Source organism: Bos mutus, chromosome 18 (genome assembly GCF_027580195.1).
Source record: "Bos mutus isolate GX-2022 chromosome 18, NWIPB_WYAK_1.1, whole genome shotgun sequence".
Classification (NCBI taxonomy): Eukaryota; Metazoa; Chordata; class Mammalia; order Artiodactyla; family Bovidae; genus Bos; species Bos mutus.
The window spans coordinates 53361555-53379521 of NC_091634.1; the positions used below are offsets into that span (position 1 = coordinate 53361555).

At 43.8% G+C, this 17967-nt stretch overlaps 1 protein-coding gene and 1 pseudogene across 1 annotated transcript in view; both read right to left on the reverse strand.

Moving 5' to 3' along the window:
- Nucleotides 1–17967, reverse strand: part of CDH13 (cadherin 13) — a 1011871-nt gene that overhangs the window by 871421 nt on the left and 122483 nt on the right. The gene's annotated exons all lie outside the window — the stretch shown is intronic.
- LOC102277823 (homeobox protein OTX2 pseudogene) lies at nucleotides 11261–12240 on the reverse strand (annotated as a pseudogene).

Sequence of the window (17967 nt, forward strand, 5' to 3'; positions counted from 1 at the left end):
CAGAAGATACCTTTAAAACAAAAACGGCACTGAGGGAAGAAAGGGAGTCAAGCCCAGAACCGCCGCCTGCCCAGTCTATCCTCACAAAGCGGCCCCTTCAGACAAGCAGGCCAGAGTTCTGACTCCGACTCCCCCAAACGTGACCTTGTTTCAAAGCCACAGGGCTCTCCTCGCTCCAGTCCATGGTGAGTCAGAAAATAAGAGAATGTACAGTGTTCAGCTCCTGCCAAAGGTAAGATGAAACATAACCCTTGTTTTCGTGTGTTCGGTTATTGCGTTTTTTATTACTACTACTGTGTTATGGATGTCCTTCCTTCCTCTAAGAAAACAATAGAACAATGAGCCAGTTTGAAAGAGAAAAGCTGTCAGCTTGGATAAAATTAGTCTGCTTTATTTTTTTACGAAAAAATAGGAAGGTAATCATGCCAATTGTAATTTTGGTAAGTTATTTCTAGAGTGAGTTTATTAAACCATGAATTTTCCCTTGAGCTAAACTAATGACCACTATTAGGTATGCTACTCTATTTTAAATGATCAAAATATTCAATGGAATAAGATGAAAATTATAGATAGTGATAATTACAAAATGTCAGCATCACCTGGCATCAATTTACTAATATGTCAGCTCGGGTGTGGAAGAGAAGAGTCAGTTCAAAATGAGCAGAAGGCACGTTGCACAGGCTGCTGTCATTTATCCTTTAGGGACTGTCATGACTGAATATTTATATCCCTTGCTCCCCTGCAGTTGCTTCTAGCCTGCTGGCTACACCCTTTATCAGACAGCACAGGAAGGACTGGCAATGAGAGAGGGCTCCTCCACCTCCTTGAATCCCCAGGTCCTTCCTTGAATTTTTGCAGGGGACGTGAAGACAGCACTTTCTAATAAACCAATTCTGTTGTAAGCACTTGGGTCTGTAAATATGCCCATGGTTTTCCTCTTAAATGTATAGTACTAGCCTTTCCCTCGGAGAAGGCAATGGCACCCCACTCCAGTACTCTTGCCTGGAAAATCCCATGGATGGAGGAGCCTGGTAGGCTCCAGTCCATGGGGTAACTAAGAATCGGACACGACTGAGAGACTTCCCTTTCACTTTTCACTTTCATGCATTGGAGAAGGAAATGGCAACCCACTCCAGTGTTCTTGCCTGGAGAATCCCAGGGACAGGGGAGCCTGGTGGGCTGCCATCTATGGGGTCACATATAGTCAGACACGACTGAAGCGACTTAGCAGCAGCAGCAGTAGCCTTCCTCTCCCCCCAGTTGCTACAAATGAAAAGGGAACAAGAGACTGTGTCATTAGATGTGTTGCAAAACTCATTGCTTGATTTAAACCAAGTTTTCAGTTTGTTTATATCAATCACCTATACACCTGAAATCCTGGGCAAAAGAAATCTGCTCTTGGCACAAGGGCAGAGACTGTGTCCCCGGAAGTGCACCTGTCTCGGAAAGGTGCCACTGACATAATACACATGTACAGATGTGCCTGGCTCTTTGGGGGACAGATCGATTTGCTGTCAAAGATATGTGTGTGCGACAAGACATGACCCTCCTCCTTTCCCTTGTCTGCACTTAACCTCCCCCCAGTATCCTCCTGCCACCATCTACTACACAAAAATGTGAGAGTAAGCACACATTCACACAGACACCCTGGGTCACTGCATTCCCCAGTCTAAACAACTCCAGCTATCTGGTTCCAGTGGGAGAGGGTAGTACCCGGGGAAGTTCCCAAAGTAGAGCTGATTGGTTAAGGGGAAATTCCTAGGTGAGTTTAAATCCTCATTTCCCATTTTTTCTGGCTTTCCTTTCTGCCTCCTACAGCCCTGCTCTTTGGAACCACTGACCATCCTTCTACATCCACTCCCAAACCCTCTCTTCTGCACAACCTACTTTAAATTACTTTTGCCTCAGGTAAGCAATCATTTCTCCAGAACCCCAGAGAATAAGCCCTGCTGTGCAAGCAGCCTGATTTCACAGGGACCCCTCAGCTCTGCACAGGAATTCCTGGAGCAGCCTCTGCTTTGTTCTGGATGGATGGTTCTGGGAAGCAGCAAAGTGCAATGGTAGAGACATAGGTTCTTAAGATGGACTGCTTCCTACCAGCTGTGTGACACTGGGCAAGTGCTCAATTTCTCTGTCCCTCAGTTTCCTCATCTGTAAAATGGGGCAACTTACACTTTCCTCCTAGGAGTTAAATGTTTCAAGTGCTTATAATGAAACTTAGCACATGGCGTAGACTTGTGCTTTTTTAAGTTACTTTTAAAAAGTAACTTCTAATAGGCTGATTCCTCAAGCTTTATCCTCCTCCCTCCCCAATCTTTACACTTCAAGGCTTTCTTTCATTTCTGCTACAAAGCCCAGCACCTTTCCTCACTCTCTGGGATCTCAATATTTCCATCTGAGATTTATGAACATACCCAGCAATCCTCAGGGTGGATTCCTGATCATTCTCTTTTCGCATACATACACTTTTATTTAAAACTATCCCAGGATTGACAATCTAGGATGTCAGTCCCCGAGACAGTCAATCTAACATTTTAAATCCCCTATTGAAAGACAGGAAGGGGGGTGGTAGTCTTTGCCATGTCTTAAATTTGGAAATGATTAAATACCAGTTCCTATCGCCTATGTGCCCAAAGCATAAAGCTGTTATACTAGGGCTCTGGTTAGGGCTGAGATCAAAACTCTTAGTTCTAGGAAGAAAATGGAATAATAAATAAGGAAGGGGATGCCTCCCAGCCAGCCATAGGTAATAAATACTTCCTGGTGATCACATCTTAAAGAAAGGAGGCAGATTTTTGTTTTGTTTTGGTGGGATTCCAAAGGCCATTCCCAAAGAGGAGCTGCAATGGGGTCTGAGGCAAAATCTGCATCATGAGAAAGCAGAAAGTCTTCCACTCCAGGGAGACTACTTCAAAGGCCAGCACGTACTTTGTAGAAAGGACATGGCAGCTACATGGCAATGCTGCATCACTCAGAACTTAGCAGCTCTCCTGGCTTTAGCATCATGGATCAAAGCAGCTGGATAGAAAGTTATCAAAAGAGACTTAATATGTCTAGACCAGTAAAGCTTGATGGCTATCCTGGGCTTTGCAGAATGGGATGCTTTATGCTATGAAGAGTATGTAGGCGGGTACAAGGGGGCGCCTGACTTCTCAAGACAAGCAAGTCTATCTGGAAAGACAATTTTACTCAGCATAAGTAATTTGAAGCATTATTTTGCATTCAGGTAATCACAGATGGTGTGGTAGGCTGTACCTAACTTTCAGAGATCCCTGCCATCCTGCATGCATGCTCTTGGGTAACCCCTCCTGTTAAGTATGGAATGGACTTAGTGACTTGCTTCTTATTAATAGAATACAGCAATGGGGGTGGGATGCCTCCTCTGTGATTACGTTGCTAAAGCCTATGATTTCTGTCTTGTTGACCTTTTGGATCTTTGTTTCTTCTCTCTTGTTCATTCTGGAAAAGCATGCTGCCATGTTGCGAACTGATCTACAGAGAAGTCCATATGGCAAGGAACTGAAGGCTTCCCCCAGCCAAGAGCCAACAAGGAGGTAAGGTCCTAGCAGCCTCAAGGACAGGATCCTGCCACCAGCTTCATAAGTAAGCTTGGAAGTGAACCCATGCCCAGTAGAACCTGGAGATGACTGCAGCCTGTATGTAGCCAGAGCACCAACCTAAGCACCAACCAGCTATGTGATGTTGGGCAACTTCTCTGTACCTCAGTTTCCTCATCTGATTTCTGGCATACAGAAGCTTTGAGATAATAAATTTTGCAATTTTAAGCTACTCAGTCTTAGAGTAATTTGTTACATAGCATTAGACAAGCAACATAGAGATGTTATGGACCAGAGTACAAAACTGTCAGGAAAGACAAGGCCTGTTGCATCTACTTAATGTTTCAGCTCATGCCCACACAGGGCTCCTCAAATTGCCCAGCTCTAGGGGATACCATTCACAAAGAACATGCTGTGGAGTTACGGAACATAAAGGCCTTGGAACCATCTTGATACTACATCTCCGCAATGTTACATCTTTTTGATTGTCCGTTCTACAACATTTGGACTGACATCAGGTCTCGCTAGGCTGATCTTCAACTTCCTCATCTGTATAGTAGGTATAAGAACCTTGGTTTCATCAGTTTTCTGAGAAAGGTAAAGTGGATGTCTGTGAAAAGCACAGTATCTGGCACATAGCAGAAACTGACTTTGAGCTTGGTAACTGAGTCTCAGGGTTTAACCAAAATTTCCAGGGCTTTAGTTGTGTGCAAAGTGCTAGGACACTTAGTTCTCTATCTGCACTAAAGCAGGAAGTGGAACCCCCTACCTCTTCCCTGGTAGAGAAAGGGCAGAATGAAGTTTCCTCACCAGTTCTTTCCCAAGACAGTTCCCCCATGTCTTATTATACCTTTAATTACCGGTGTTTACTCTGGTAAGAAAGCCAACTTCATAGTCATCCCATCAAGGTACAATGGAACTAGAACACAGAGTATGGATTTAGCCTCCTCATTCAGTTGAAGCCAGTGCTTCCAAAACCGAATAGACTCTTACGTGAGAAGCCCCCTGCCTGCAGGCTGCTTGTGTATTAGTAAATCTGCCACTTTGTCCATCCGGTCCTTTTGCGTGTCCCACTTTCCTGAGACCCCCCATAAGCATGACCGCTTATTAAAAATAATCAAGGGCTCCTGCTCAGTGAGCACCAACTCTGTGCTAGGTTCTTTTGTATACAGGTTTTGAGACTCTTGCAAAGGCACATGGCATAAATACTACCCTTTCCTATTCCTCTTTTCACACCTCCATCCATTCACAGAAAACAGCCAACAGTATATGTCTCAAAAGGAATCTAGTCCAGGAACAAGCTAAAGGATATTTTCTTCAGCATGCATTCAAGCAAAGAAGGAATGCACTGATGCTGAGGGGATCAGCAGTGTATCTGGCCCTGTGCTGGGAGCTTTCTTAGTGGGGTCTCTGGGAGGCTGTGAGGTGTACGAGTTAAGGTCATTGGCTGAGAAGCCAAACCACCTGGTTTTCAATCCTAGCTCCAATGTTCACCAATGTACTAGAGACCGTCAAGCATCTTACTTAACCTCTCTGTGGCTCAGTTTCTTCATTTGATGCACCAGATTTTAAACACTTGGCTCATCTTACTGAAGAATCAATACATGTTAGTGATCTTACCCTTGACACAGCCTGTGAGAAGGGTATGAGTCCACTCCATTTTGTAGATGAGGAAAGTGAAGGTAAGAGAAGGCAAAATATTTCCCAGGCTCATACAGACGGTAAGTGACAGAGCTGAAACTCAAGTTCACTCATGATTGAATCCAAAGCGGTGGCTATGGAAACCCCTGATTTATGAAGCACTGTTTATTCTCCTGCAGAGAATGATACTAGTGACCACAAAATGTCTGTTTCCTGTGTGCCAGGTACTGTCCTAAAAGCTTTACATTCTCATATCTCATTCACTCGGTATCACAACTATACGTAGTAGTAGTAGGTACAATTTCCATTCCCATTTCACGAATAAGGAAACTGAGGCTTAGAACGGCTAAGCATTGCGCTCAAAATCACATGTGGGTGGTGAAGACTTCCATCGCCCACTGCACCCTGCCCTGTTCTCCTTCCAGGCACGTAGGAGGGTTACGATTCCTAAGACCACTGGGCAGAGACCTCGAGGTGCTCTTGCATGTGGGCTGTAGGCAGAAGTGGCCCCTTTCCTTTCCAGGTCACAGCATTTCGAGGAGACTTTCCCAATGCTCTTTCTGAGCGGTAGCAATTGTAGGAGCACAGTTAGTCCTGGAGGGGCAATTAGAGAGGGCAGCCTCGCTCACACAGCCCCCTCACAGGGGGTGCTCCCTGACTTGGTTTCTCAAGAGAGAGAACTAAACCTGTGTTGTGAACAAATTCTGAGACCTGTGCTGGTCTGTGGTTACAGCACAGCCTCACCAATCCTGGGCAACACACCTGGCACATGGAGCTTCCAGGGTTCAGACCCCAGAAGACAAGAACAATAATGACTTTAACACGTGCAGTGGTGAGAATTAAGTTGTAGTAGACAACATAGATAAGGAAAAGCATAGCAAAAAAACAAGCATATGCTAAGTGCTGAATAAATGCTTCTTGAATAAAAGAATTCTTTCTTGAAGGTCAAGATTAAAACTTGAAGAATACATGGTTGTAGCTGACAATACACAGCACTTACTCTGGGCCAGACGTATTTTTATGGGCTCTGTGCATATGCACCCACTTCTCTCTCCCAATAACCTGCGAGAAAAGTACTGTTAAGTAGCTGCAATTTACAGATGGACAAACCAACACATATAGAAAGTAAGGAACAGATCTAAAGTTGTACACAGTAAATGGAAGATCTGGGTCTCAAACCCAGGCAGTATGGCCCCAGACCTACATTCTTGACTTAGTGGTAGACAGACTTTTTTTTTTTTAAAAGGAAGCTCCATTGAATAATTAGATGTAAAGGAAAACAATATTCTTGGATGAATTAAGAAAATGGCATTGAAACATGTATAATATCATATATGAAACGAGTGGCCAGTCCAGGTTTGATGCATGATACTGGATGCTTGGGGCTGGTGCACTGGGATGACCCAGAGGGATGGTATGGGGAGGGAGGAGGGAGGAGGGTTCAGGATGGGAAACACGTGTATACCTGTGGCAGATTCATGTTGATATATGGCAAAACCAATACAATATTGTAAAGTTAAAAAATAAAATTAAATTAAATTAAATTTAAAAAAATGAAAAAAATGTAACCGGCAAAATAAGAAAGGTTTTATGTTCAATTTGCTTCAGTGAGTTGCTTTATGTTTGTAAGTGAGAAGAAAGTGCAAAAGTACTGGAGAACAATGACACTTGAACGGCAGCTTTAGACTGTTACGGAATAAGGCCCAAGATAAAAAACCCCGAACAGAAAACTGGAATGAGCTAATATTCAGAGGAAATTTTCAGATGCCTCCACTGTGTCCCAGAGACAAGTACCTCCACTTCTTCCCCCTACAAAACCACTCGTGTCAAAGAGTGTCAAGGATCCCTGGGGCACCAAAGCACGAGGTGCAGAGCTCGGCAGTGATGAAGCTAGAGCGGCAACTTCCAAGACCCTGCTGCGCTTCCTTGCTGCTGACCACTGCATCAATCCAGGGATGGGCAAACCAGAGGAAGGAGACGAGGGACTTTCACAGAGTGGCAGAGAAAACCACAGAGAATAAGAGGGACATTTATCTTTGCTGCCACAAGAGAATTCAGACAAGCCTGATTGAAAATGTGTCCACTGGCTCAGCCCATATCCCAGGTTTTTCTGCCTTTCTCAGCCTCTGCATCCTGTGTGATGGGTCCCAGCCTTGAGCTGATTCAGAGAGAGGAAGACAGTGTATCTGGAACTCCATCACTTGAGGGGAGATGGGTACCATCCTTTCCACACCAAGACCCAACCACTACTTCTGGCTTTGGTATTCCTTCTACATTTCCTTTTCTGACAATCAGACTGTGTAAGATTAGGGTATTAATACTGGGGCATCCTGATGAACCTTTTACCACCTTATACCCCCATCTCACTGGCTCATGGGTTGACTTCCCAGGAAAGTATTCTGGCCTTAAAAAAGATTTGCCTTTGAAATCTGACTTAATGTGTTCAAAGCTCAATTCTTTCCCTATGATGCTGGACAAGTTACCTCTCTAAATCTCAGTTTCATCATCTGTAAAAACGAGATGGTGAAGATGATGGTAAATTCTCCCTCTTAGGGCTCCCATGAAGAGTCACCAGCGTGAAGCATTTAACTCAGTGTCCGGCACCATAAAATGCTCACTCGTTCCGTTAGCTGTTATCTAGCTTCTTCCTAGGTTTGTCTGTGATTCCTCCTACCCCAGCCCTGTCCAGTTTCAGAGATGTGACTCTGCCCTGAAATCCAGCTGGTCACCCTCCTTCTCACCAGTTCCCTTCCTCTCAGGGCCCCCTGCCTTGCCGTGTGTGTGCGTGTGTGTGTGTGACTGGAGGAGGGGTGTGTGTGTGTGTGTGTGTGTGTGTGACTGCAGGAGGGTTGGGGAGGAGCTTGCTATAGATTAGGAAGGCGGCAGATAGTATCAGTGCTCCATCCACATCCCCTCAGACCTCTTTGCCACTTTACTGCACACCAGTCCCAGCGTGCATTCATTCCTAATAGCCAGCACCTGCGGTGGTATGCCGGTAAATATTTAACAACCACCTCTGGGGATGGGAGAACCCTAATTTGTAATGTAAGCCAATTTCCATGGTGTAACTACTCCCACCGTGGCTGATTTCAAGCTATCAATGTGAGGTTAACTAGCTTGCAAAATTCCTAACAATTTAACATCCAACACTCATGAACAGTTAGTTTCAAGCCAGTGCCTGCACACCATGGGCCTCTGTGTTTCTCTTTTACAAAGGCTGCATCCTGGCTGCCAGGATATGTTTTGCCTGTAATCAGGGAGGACAGGAAGTGTCTGGGCATTTACGTTCCTGCTTGTCTCTCATCCTAGAAGCCCCCAGAACTGGTTGGACTGGTTGGTTCAGAAGTATAAACACTCGAGACCCCTCCCCCGTAATGGGCCAACATGGAAGTGCCACCCACAACTCTCCAGTTTCCCTGGGGGATTAGGCCAAATTTACCTCTCTAGGACTTAGCCTGACACCACACCCTTGCTCACCCTCCCCTTTCCCAGTTTTACTTCCCCACCTCCCTATCCGTGTTGCCTAGGAATCTTTCTAACAGGTCACTTTAACATAACATCTCATCCGCAGTCAGCTTCAGAGGAACCAAACTGACAGTTTCAAGGACGTGCCTTCTAAAGCTCTGAGTTCAGGTCCTGATTCTGTTACAAACTGTATGACTAGGAAAGTTATTTAAGCTCTATGAGTTTATATTTCTTCATCTATAAAAGGGGCCTAATAAGTCCCTGCCTTATTAGATAATGGTGCTGGAGAAGACTCTTGAGAGTCCCTGGGACTACAAGGAGATAAAACCAGTCAAGTCTAAAGGAAATCAACCCCAAATATTCATCGGAAGGACTGATGCCAAAGATGAAGTTCTAACAATATGGCCACTTGATGTGAAGAGCCAATCCGTTGGAAAAGACCCTGATGCTGGCAAAGACTAAAGGCAAAAGGAGAAGGGGGAAGCAGAGGATGAGATGGTTGGATAGCATCACCAGCTGAATGGACATGAATCTGAGCAAACTCTGGAAAACAGTGGAGGAGAGAGGAGCCTGGTGCACTGCAGTCCAGGGATCACAAAGAGTCGGACATGACTTAGTGACTGAACAGCAACAACAAAGTCCCTATGACTAGGGTTATGGGGAGAGTGAAAAAAGATGAGTCATCCAGGAGGATTAGCACCGAGTCTGGCTCATGATATGTCTTCCATAAATGCTGCTGTGGTTCCTATTGTTACTAAAGACAGTGTCTGTCCTGCCTTCCAGGTCAGAGCTTCACTTGGAATAGTTGATGACTGAGTCCTCTCAGCTAGGAGGACTGTGTGAAGTCCTGCTGAGCTTTCACCACCCTTTGGAATCAGAGTTTAAGCTCTTCGGCTGTTCTTTCTTGAAATGGACCTCCATTTATCTTTCCCTCTGCAGAGGGAACGAGTCTTCTGGAAAAGCTATGGTCCCAGTTGACCAGCTCTGTGACCTTAAAATCCAAGCATGCCTTGTTTCTGAGCTCCATCCTACCCAAAACCAGGGCAGTCAGGGCTCAATGGAGGATAACAAGTAACGAGGACCGTGCAAAGGGATGGGACCAACATTTTGTTCATTATCCAGTAAAGATCCTTGTGCCACGGTCTCTACCTTCTTCTCATGGGGGAAAATAACATTTATTGCCCAGAAGTGGTGAAACAAGCACTCATGAAGTGCTGGTGGTAAAACAGATTAATAACAGAGCTTCACCAAAGCCATCAGGCAACATCTACCCACAACCTTAAAAGCACACACCCCACTTGATTCAATGGCACCTATCTTAGACATCCTAAGTAAAGCTTCCTAAACTTGAAAAAGCTTTAAGCACACATATAACCAGTTTAGCCTAGTGCTTTGTATATAATTGGTACATAATGCATTTTGATTAACTAATGAAACTATCATTTAATATTCTAAAAAGTTAGAAAGCACCTTCATCTCAGTAGCTGGACACAAACGAGTAGCTAAAGGAGTTAAACACCAAGGAGTTGTTATGAGGCTTTTGTGTGTGTGTGTGTGCTAGAACCATTTTAATATAATTATACATATCTGCCAAGCCAGGAAGAAAGGTTTATGCATATATAACTTTTCCAGTTAACATCTGCAAGCATAAACAACGATGATCTCAGTTTATAAATTCATCAGGGTCAGAGCAATTGACCAATGTCTCTTTACTGCTGGGCTTACCAACAGTAAATTACATGATGAATTAGTGTCCTTTCGTTTCTCTTCTCTCATTCTCCTTGTCCAGAGACATTTTGTTGTAAAGTTTCAGTGTAGCTCACCTCCAGCCAAAGGTAATCTTTTTAGATAAGTACTCAGTTGCTCTGAATTTACTTATAATTATAACCTATTTAATCACAGAAGAAACCCTGCAGAGGTGGAGTTCAAGGTTGCACACAATAACAGGAGATCCCAGTTTTGAAGTCTAGCACAGACTAAAAACCACAGATGTACCATTTCTACGAGACACACACTGACTGTCTCTTAAACTACATATTGTCTCCTTATTAACATTAGTTTTTAAATAAAGTAATGCAACTAGGACAGTCAGTCGCACAGTTCACACGGCCCTGAAAAGCTTTTCAGTGCCAACTACCAGTTAGTCATGAAACGTGAATGAGCTTGAGACACTGTCCATTCCTAAGATTCAGCCATGGATTAGCTAAAACATTGGAACACCTCTGCTTAAGAAGGCTATGTCCTTCCCTCCTTCCCCTCACAATTTAGTTATGCTTGTTTCTTTTTGGTGGTATTTGGTTGCACATGGCTAGACTGCTTTCGATCACCTTGTGAATCAGGAAAACCAATGACCTAGAACTATGACAGGACCTTAAGTATTAAGTAGGCTGATTTGTCTATTTTGGTAGCTGGTCGGTAGGCCCTCACTAAGGCCTTCCATTTTCCTTCTATGCCTTCAAGGACATTGATCAGAAGATGAGTCTGAGCATCATACCATCTACCTCTTTTAACCAATGCCTGGCTAAAACTGGAATGTCCAGCACAGTATATTTAAAAATCACCCACAAAAAGATGATTTTTGTGAAGATCACAGGTCTTCACAAAACCTGGAATTTCCACGAAGATGTCTGATCTTTATAATCTAAGCAGTCAGCATTGAAGTTAAGTTTCCAGGAGGCAGTTTGGTCCTTATAATCCAAACAATCAGTGGTTGAGTTAAAACCCAAGCTTAAAGCTCCACATCCCTGGGTGAAAACAGAAGCTGGGGACTGATTGAGATGGCTGGTGACTGCATTGGTACCCATGGGACAGAGTGCGGTCCCTGGTCCAGGAAGCTGGTGATGCACAGGGCTCAAATAAGATCCACAGTCCATGCCCCCCAAAGTAGGAAACTGAGCCAGCATATCCTTGACTATGACCTGAAGCCTCAGTATAGGTCATGGGGTAGGACCTCTGCATGCAGGGAGAGGAGGTGGACGGGGGATCTGACAATGGGGGGATGGCTGGGCTCCAGACAGATGGAGGAGCACTGCTGCTGGAAATGACTGGGACTGAGGTGCTAGAAGGGGGAGTGATCTGGCCACTTGTTCCACCCTCTGAAATCACTTCCCAGGCAGGAGATGTCTTCTTTTTGGCAGGTCTCACTTTGTTTTGACCTCCATTCTGCTGTTGCTGCCCCTGTTGGCGGCACTTCGCTCTTTGATTCTTAAACCATGCCTGTACCCTGGACTCAGGCAAGTTGATTTTCAGTGCCACCTCCTCCCACGTGAAGATGTGTGGGTATCGGGTCTTAGCAAACAGTGCTTCCAGCACATCCAGCTGCACTCGGGTGAACATCATCCTCTCCTGCCAGAGTTTCCAAGGGGTGGCTGGGTATCCCACCAGGGGTGCAGCAAGTCCATGCCCAAAGTGGTCAGACTCAGCCCACTGACTGCATAAGGCGGTTGCTTAAGATAAGACATCATGCTAAGGTTGTTTGGAGGCGCAAAGTCAGCCCAAATCCAGGGGACCCAGCGGAAGGTCTTGCTTTGCCCGGAGTGGACAGATTCAGAGTCCTTGTTGGGTAGGTTTGAAGTGGTAGAACTTGTCTGAGAATTAATTATAATAAATGTTTTCTTGATAAACTAACGAGATAATCCGAAGGGCATGCATCCCTTAATTACAGGCCGCCATGCTCAGCTCTGCTTCTCTGTCAGGGCTGATTAATTTTCCGCCTGATGGAAAGGCTGCTTTCTGCCTTTAAAAAATATATGACCATTGAAAATTATGTTCATAGGACACTCTCAACTACAACAGCCCACACTCTCTGGAGTGTGTTTCTCTCAAGGCAGCACTGGCCTTCTGAGATGGCCCACACTGTCTGTGGAGTTAAGTTTCTCTCTAAATAGATCCACTTCTTACTTATCACCTGGTCTGTCACTGAATTTTTTTCTGCGATGAGACATCAAGAACCAGAGCTTCATTAGGTCCTGTCTAGTTTCACTTGCTCACTGGGACCACTTACAGAGATCTTACACCCAGTGCCTCTGACCAGACTTCCAAGTACGAAACAGCTGGGCTGACACCTCAGGTCGGAGGACCGAGTGCAGAAGCTTCGCCCGACACTCAGTTCAAGATGGTGGCAGCGAGCCACGTGCAGGGATGCTGGGCCCGGATCTAAGACCTGGAGCCTGAGCACCACAGCTGCTCCGCTCTGTGAGAACTCCGCCCCTTCCCCACTGACTGATGACCCCGTAAAGCCCCCGGACGGCCTTCCGGCCTGTCAAGGAAGCATGCACTTTCTCATTGTTTGATTAAAGAATAAAACTTTGCTTCTGAACTGAGGAAAAATATGTTTATAAAAAAACTGTGAAACAATGTGAAAAGAATTATGAAATGAAGCAAACAAATTTTAATTTATACCAAAATCACAGCTTAAATTTTTTACAAAGAAAATTTTTTTTAAAAAAAAAAAAAACACTGAGAATACTGAGTTCAAGAATGCTACAATAAGGAAATACTTAACCAAAATATGATATATCTAAACAGAGGAATATTATGTAGCCATTGAGAACTGACTGTAAAAATTATAAAATGATATCTATGTATGGAATGGTAATACAGCTCAAAGCATAATTATAGCTAATTTAATTATATAGGCTAAACTTATGATGATTTTTAAGCAGAATATTGAATATATGATTCATGATGAGTCTAACCATATAAAAACTAAACCAATTTAAAATGCATGCATAAAGGAAAAAGGCTCTAAATAACTACAGTAAATTGTTACTAATGATCATGTTTGGGCTGCAACCCTTGAGTGCTTTTCTTTCTCTTCCTTTTTTATGTCTCAAATATTCTCTAATTAAGGAGAATTACTTTTATAATAAACAGCATTTTGATTGACTGGTTGAGTAACAATAGCACTACATACACACAGACACACACACACAGATGAAGTAATAAGGAGTGGAAAGTAAGGGAGAACATTACTATTCAAACACCCTTCTCGGTTAATAGTTTCCAAATTTGTTTTCTAATAAGGCTAATAACAGCCATGTGTTATGGCAGGTAGCAGCCCAACCTAGCCAGAGAATCAGACGCAAATGATTCCCAAGCCACAGTTACACTTCGGCTGTCACTTCAGCTCTGGTGACATTAGCTGGAGACAGCAGCTGGGTGAGATGGTATGCAATTCATGAAGAAGAGAACTCAGAACTAACTCTACGCTTATTAAAAATCCAATTCCTTGTGCAGTTTGCAGAATGCATTCACAGGCTTGCCAAATCTCACCTTTGAAATCAAATTTCCTTTCTGCCATGTGCTGTTGCAGATTTAAGTCTATTGTTTCCAACTGAATTTTGTTTTTTAACTGCAATGCGTTCAGGTAAGTCTGTTCTTGCTGATGCATTAGAAAAACCAGCTCAATGCAGGCCCACTGATTCACCACATGGTGGGTACGTGTCTTTTTGTGAATAATTTATTATTTGCCAGCATGAAGGAAAAGCCCAGGGCCCCGTGGAACAGGTCAGTTCCAAGAAAAAGGCAGCATCAGCCTAAGTAATATTCCTTCACCTATGTCCTGGGTAGCATCATGAGACCTAAATACCAACAGCCACTAATGTCCTTCTGAATGTTACCTCCTTCCAAACAGTTTCCCCAGTTGGAGGTTCAGTCTGGCATCCGTAAAGACACAGGTATCTTTATTCCTCCTTCTTCTCTGATCCAGAGGGCGGGATGCCTTTTTAATACCCCATTTCCTAACATATGAGGATACAGTATATAAAACCTTCCATCTGGCTCTTTCTTTTTTTGATGAAGCCATTTACATTTTCTTAGTATAATTAGTATTGCACAGTAACTTGTCAATATTCTTCTGCCATGACACCAAGTTACAGCTTACATATACCTGCAGCTGGGAGGATTTATTTGTTCCTTCATGCTTTCAAGTGCTGGCAAGGGATAATTACCAGGGAGATTATTACATGGTGGTGTTGGGCTAATTAAATATGATAAAGGCATTTGCCTGTGACATGATGGGTCTGTTTCAATCTAAATGATATAAAATGGTCAGACTCATTGAAGGCAACATGGTGACCCCGCAGAAGATTAGACCCAGCCAAAATAGAATCCTGCTAATGATGTTTCTGAATTTGATGTTCTATCTCGATTTCACTAGCTATCTTTTTAATCAGAGAGATATCATTACAATGATCGCTCCTGAACATTCGTGCCCAGCCCTCATGAGAAAGCAGGGGACCTTCAAAGTACCTTGAAATATTGGCAAAATACAAAATATTAAAGGCATAAAAGTGAGTCTGCTGACCCTGAATTGCTTCTGATCTTCTTGTTAGACTGAATAAGAATCTGTCTTAATTGTGGACGTCTACCGGGTTAGGGAAGTAAGAAACATGGAGAGGTAAGAGACTGATGTCCAGTGGCTGTTGGACCCTTTCCCTCCTCCAGTGGAGATATTGCTGATGGTGGTGGTTTATTGGTTCAGTCGTGTCTGACTCTTTTGTGACCCCATGGACTGTAGCCCACCAATTTCCTCTATCCATGGGATTCCACAGGCAAGAATACTGGAGTGGGTTGCCACCTCCTTCTCCAGGGCATCTTCCCGACCCAAGTATCAAACCCACATAACCTACATTGGCAGGCAGATTCTTTACCATCTGAGCCACCAGGGAGGCCCAGGGGAGTTATTGCTGGCTTATAAACAGATGTAAGCACTAGGCTTGAAGTCCGAGGGACAAAACTTTGGGTACAAAGTGTTCTGTTTTAATTTTAGAGCAACAGGAACAGAGGTTGATACTAGACCATATTTTTAAGACAAAAATTGACCTTATATCATGAACATTCGTGGTGAGATGTCACCATGGTATGGTAGTAAAATGGTAATAAAATGGGAAAAGTCTCCAGTTCCCATTTTCTTGGTAGAGTTGGTGGACATAGCTGCTGCAAAGCCTAGTGGCTGAGATGGTCAATTCAGTCAAATACACATTAAAATCAGCCCCCCAAATATCAATAAAACTAATTGCTACAACCAATAGTCAGGGGAGAGGTGTCATTTGCAATCAGTGGGTATCTACTGTGGCTCCTGTGTGCAGGTCACCACAGGGAACAAAATAAACACCTTATGAAACTTTGTCCCAGTCAATAGTAAGAGACTTCCTTGCAGTTTATTTGAGAAAATGAGATGTATGTTGCATGACTGTGTAGCAAGGAGAAGCACTTCCACCAGCCATGTGGAAAATCAGTCCAGTTATTTCGTACTTAGACGACTTACATATGAGAGCAGTTAGTCCTTACAGCTTCCCTCTCTCCCTTCTGAACCATCAGCCTCAACCCAACTCACATCCATCACTCAGAGCTGATCCTCTCAGCTCTTCTTCTCTCTCTCTCCTCACTCCTTTCCTCTTTGGGGTCTTGCAGGTAACACTCTTATCTTGCTTAATTTGGCTCTTCTAAGTAAAGAGTGCCCCTCCTTGGGATGCTCACCTCCTTTCTCCATCCCCTATTCCCTCCTAGTCAACAAGCAGGACCACATCACCAGCAGCAACACCCATCAGTGAGCTGGGAGTTCTGTCCAGAGCTCAGGGAGAAACTTGTGGTAGTCCTCAGAGGAGTCAGGGGGGTGCTGGGGCTGGAGATGAGCCCTGGAGAGAATGCTGGAAAGGGGTGGCAGAGGCCAGGGCCTCACAGGGAGGAAGACCGCGAGCAAAGGCCCTGAGCTCGGAAAGCGAGGGCCAGGGACCGTGAGACAAGTGTGCATGGCATAGGAATTTAAGTCTAACATGGAGCAAGATAAAATGAGAAAGATTTTTGCTGGCAGCAACTCAAAAAATGTTGTTTGTACTCTCAGAGGGAGCATTAGTGCAATGTGGGTTAACGTTAAAAACATGTTGAGTGAAGGAAGCCTGGCATTAAGAGTGCATGCTGCATGATTCCACTTATGCCAAATTCTAGAACAGAAAAAACCTAATCCATGGTACCCAATAATCAGAGCAGTGGTTGTTTTGAGGTTGCTGGGGGAGAGTCAGAATTGGCTAGGTAGAGGCTTGAGGGAACTGTCTGGGATAATGAGACTCTTCTACATCTTGACAAGGGTTTAGGTTCCAAAGATGCGTGCATATGTTAAACTCAGAGAATATACATGTAAGGTTTATAAATTTCACCATGGGTAAATTTTACATCAAAAGAGAAAAAAGTATACACAAATACTAGTTAACAATATGCATGCCAAAGTATTTAGGAGGAAGGTATATTAATGTCTACAATTCACTTTGAAATTCATTATCTGTAGATAATGGATGGATAGAGGGATGCATGGAGGGAGAGAGACAGCAGAAATGCGGGGGATAAAATGTTAAAGGCAGAATCTAGATGGTGAGTGCACACGTGCCAACTGCAAACTTCAACTTTTCACTAGGTTTGAAGATTTTTATAATAAAATGCAATTTTTAAACAATTGTATGTTGGGTACAAACGAGTCTTGAAGATAAGGTAAACATTCTGTTTTATCATCAAAGCACATCTCACGTTTTGCACTGAGGAATGCTGAAGAAAGCAATTGGTGGGGAGGGGGCATTTAATCAGATCTATTGGAGCTTATTGAATAATGGATAATATGTATTGGATAATAATAATAGTAAAGACAGCAACAACCATGGCTACCATTATTATTGCCACATATTGACTACTCTTTCTGTGTCCAGTATTAGGCTAAGTGCTTTGAAGAACCATCTTGTTTAATCCTGTAACACTAAGAGAGAGATAGAAATATCCCCGATTTTTCATGAGGAAACTAAACTTCTGTAGATTAACTGATTTATCTGTAGATTAACTTCTGTAGATTAACTACCAAAGCTAATCAGGCAGAAGGTTGTGGAGCTGAGGTCTGAACCTGGGCTTAGGCAAGCGTATACTGGGGACGTGAACGGCACCCAGTGTGAACTCCAGTCCACCAAATGCAGGATCTGTGTAGCACCTTGGATCTTTGCGACAACATTCAGTTATCCTGGGAAAGGCAGTGTTTCCCTAGTCTGTCAGATCTCAGACCTCCCCAGAGCTAAAGGGGGAGTTTCAATGCTTCAGAAATGATCGGAACCTGGTGTTAAATATACCAGCTTTGTATATAGGAGTTTTGTAAATTATTCTGAGTGCATTTCGACCTAAATTCTATAAATTTTCCTTGACTTAAAAAGAGGCTGCAGGAAGCAGCGGAGACGCAGACATGGTGAACAGACTTGTGGACACAGCGGGGAGGAGAGGGTGGGACGAGTGGAGAGGGTGGGACGAGTGGAGAGCGCGGCAGGGACGC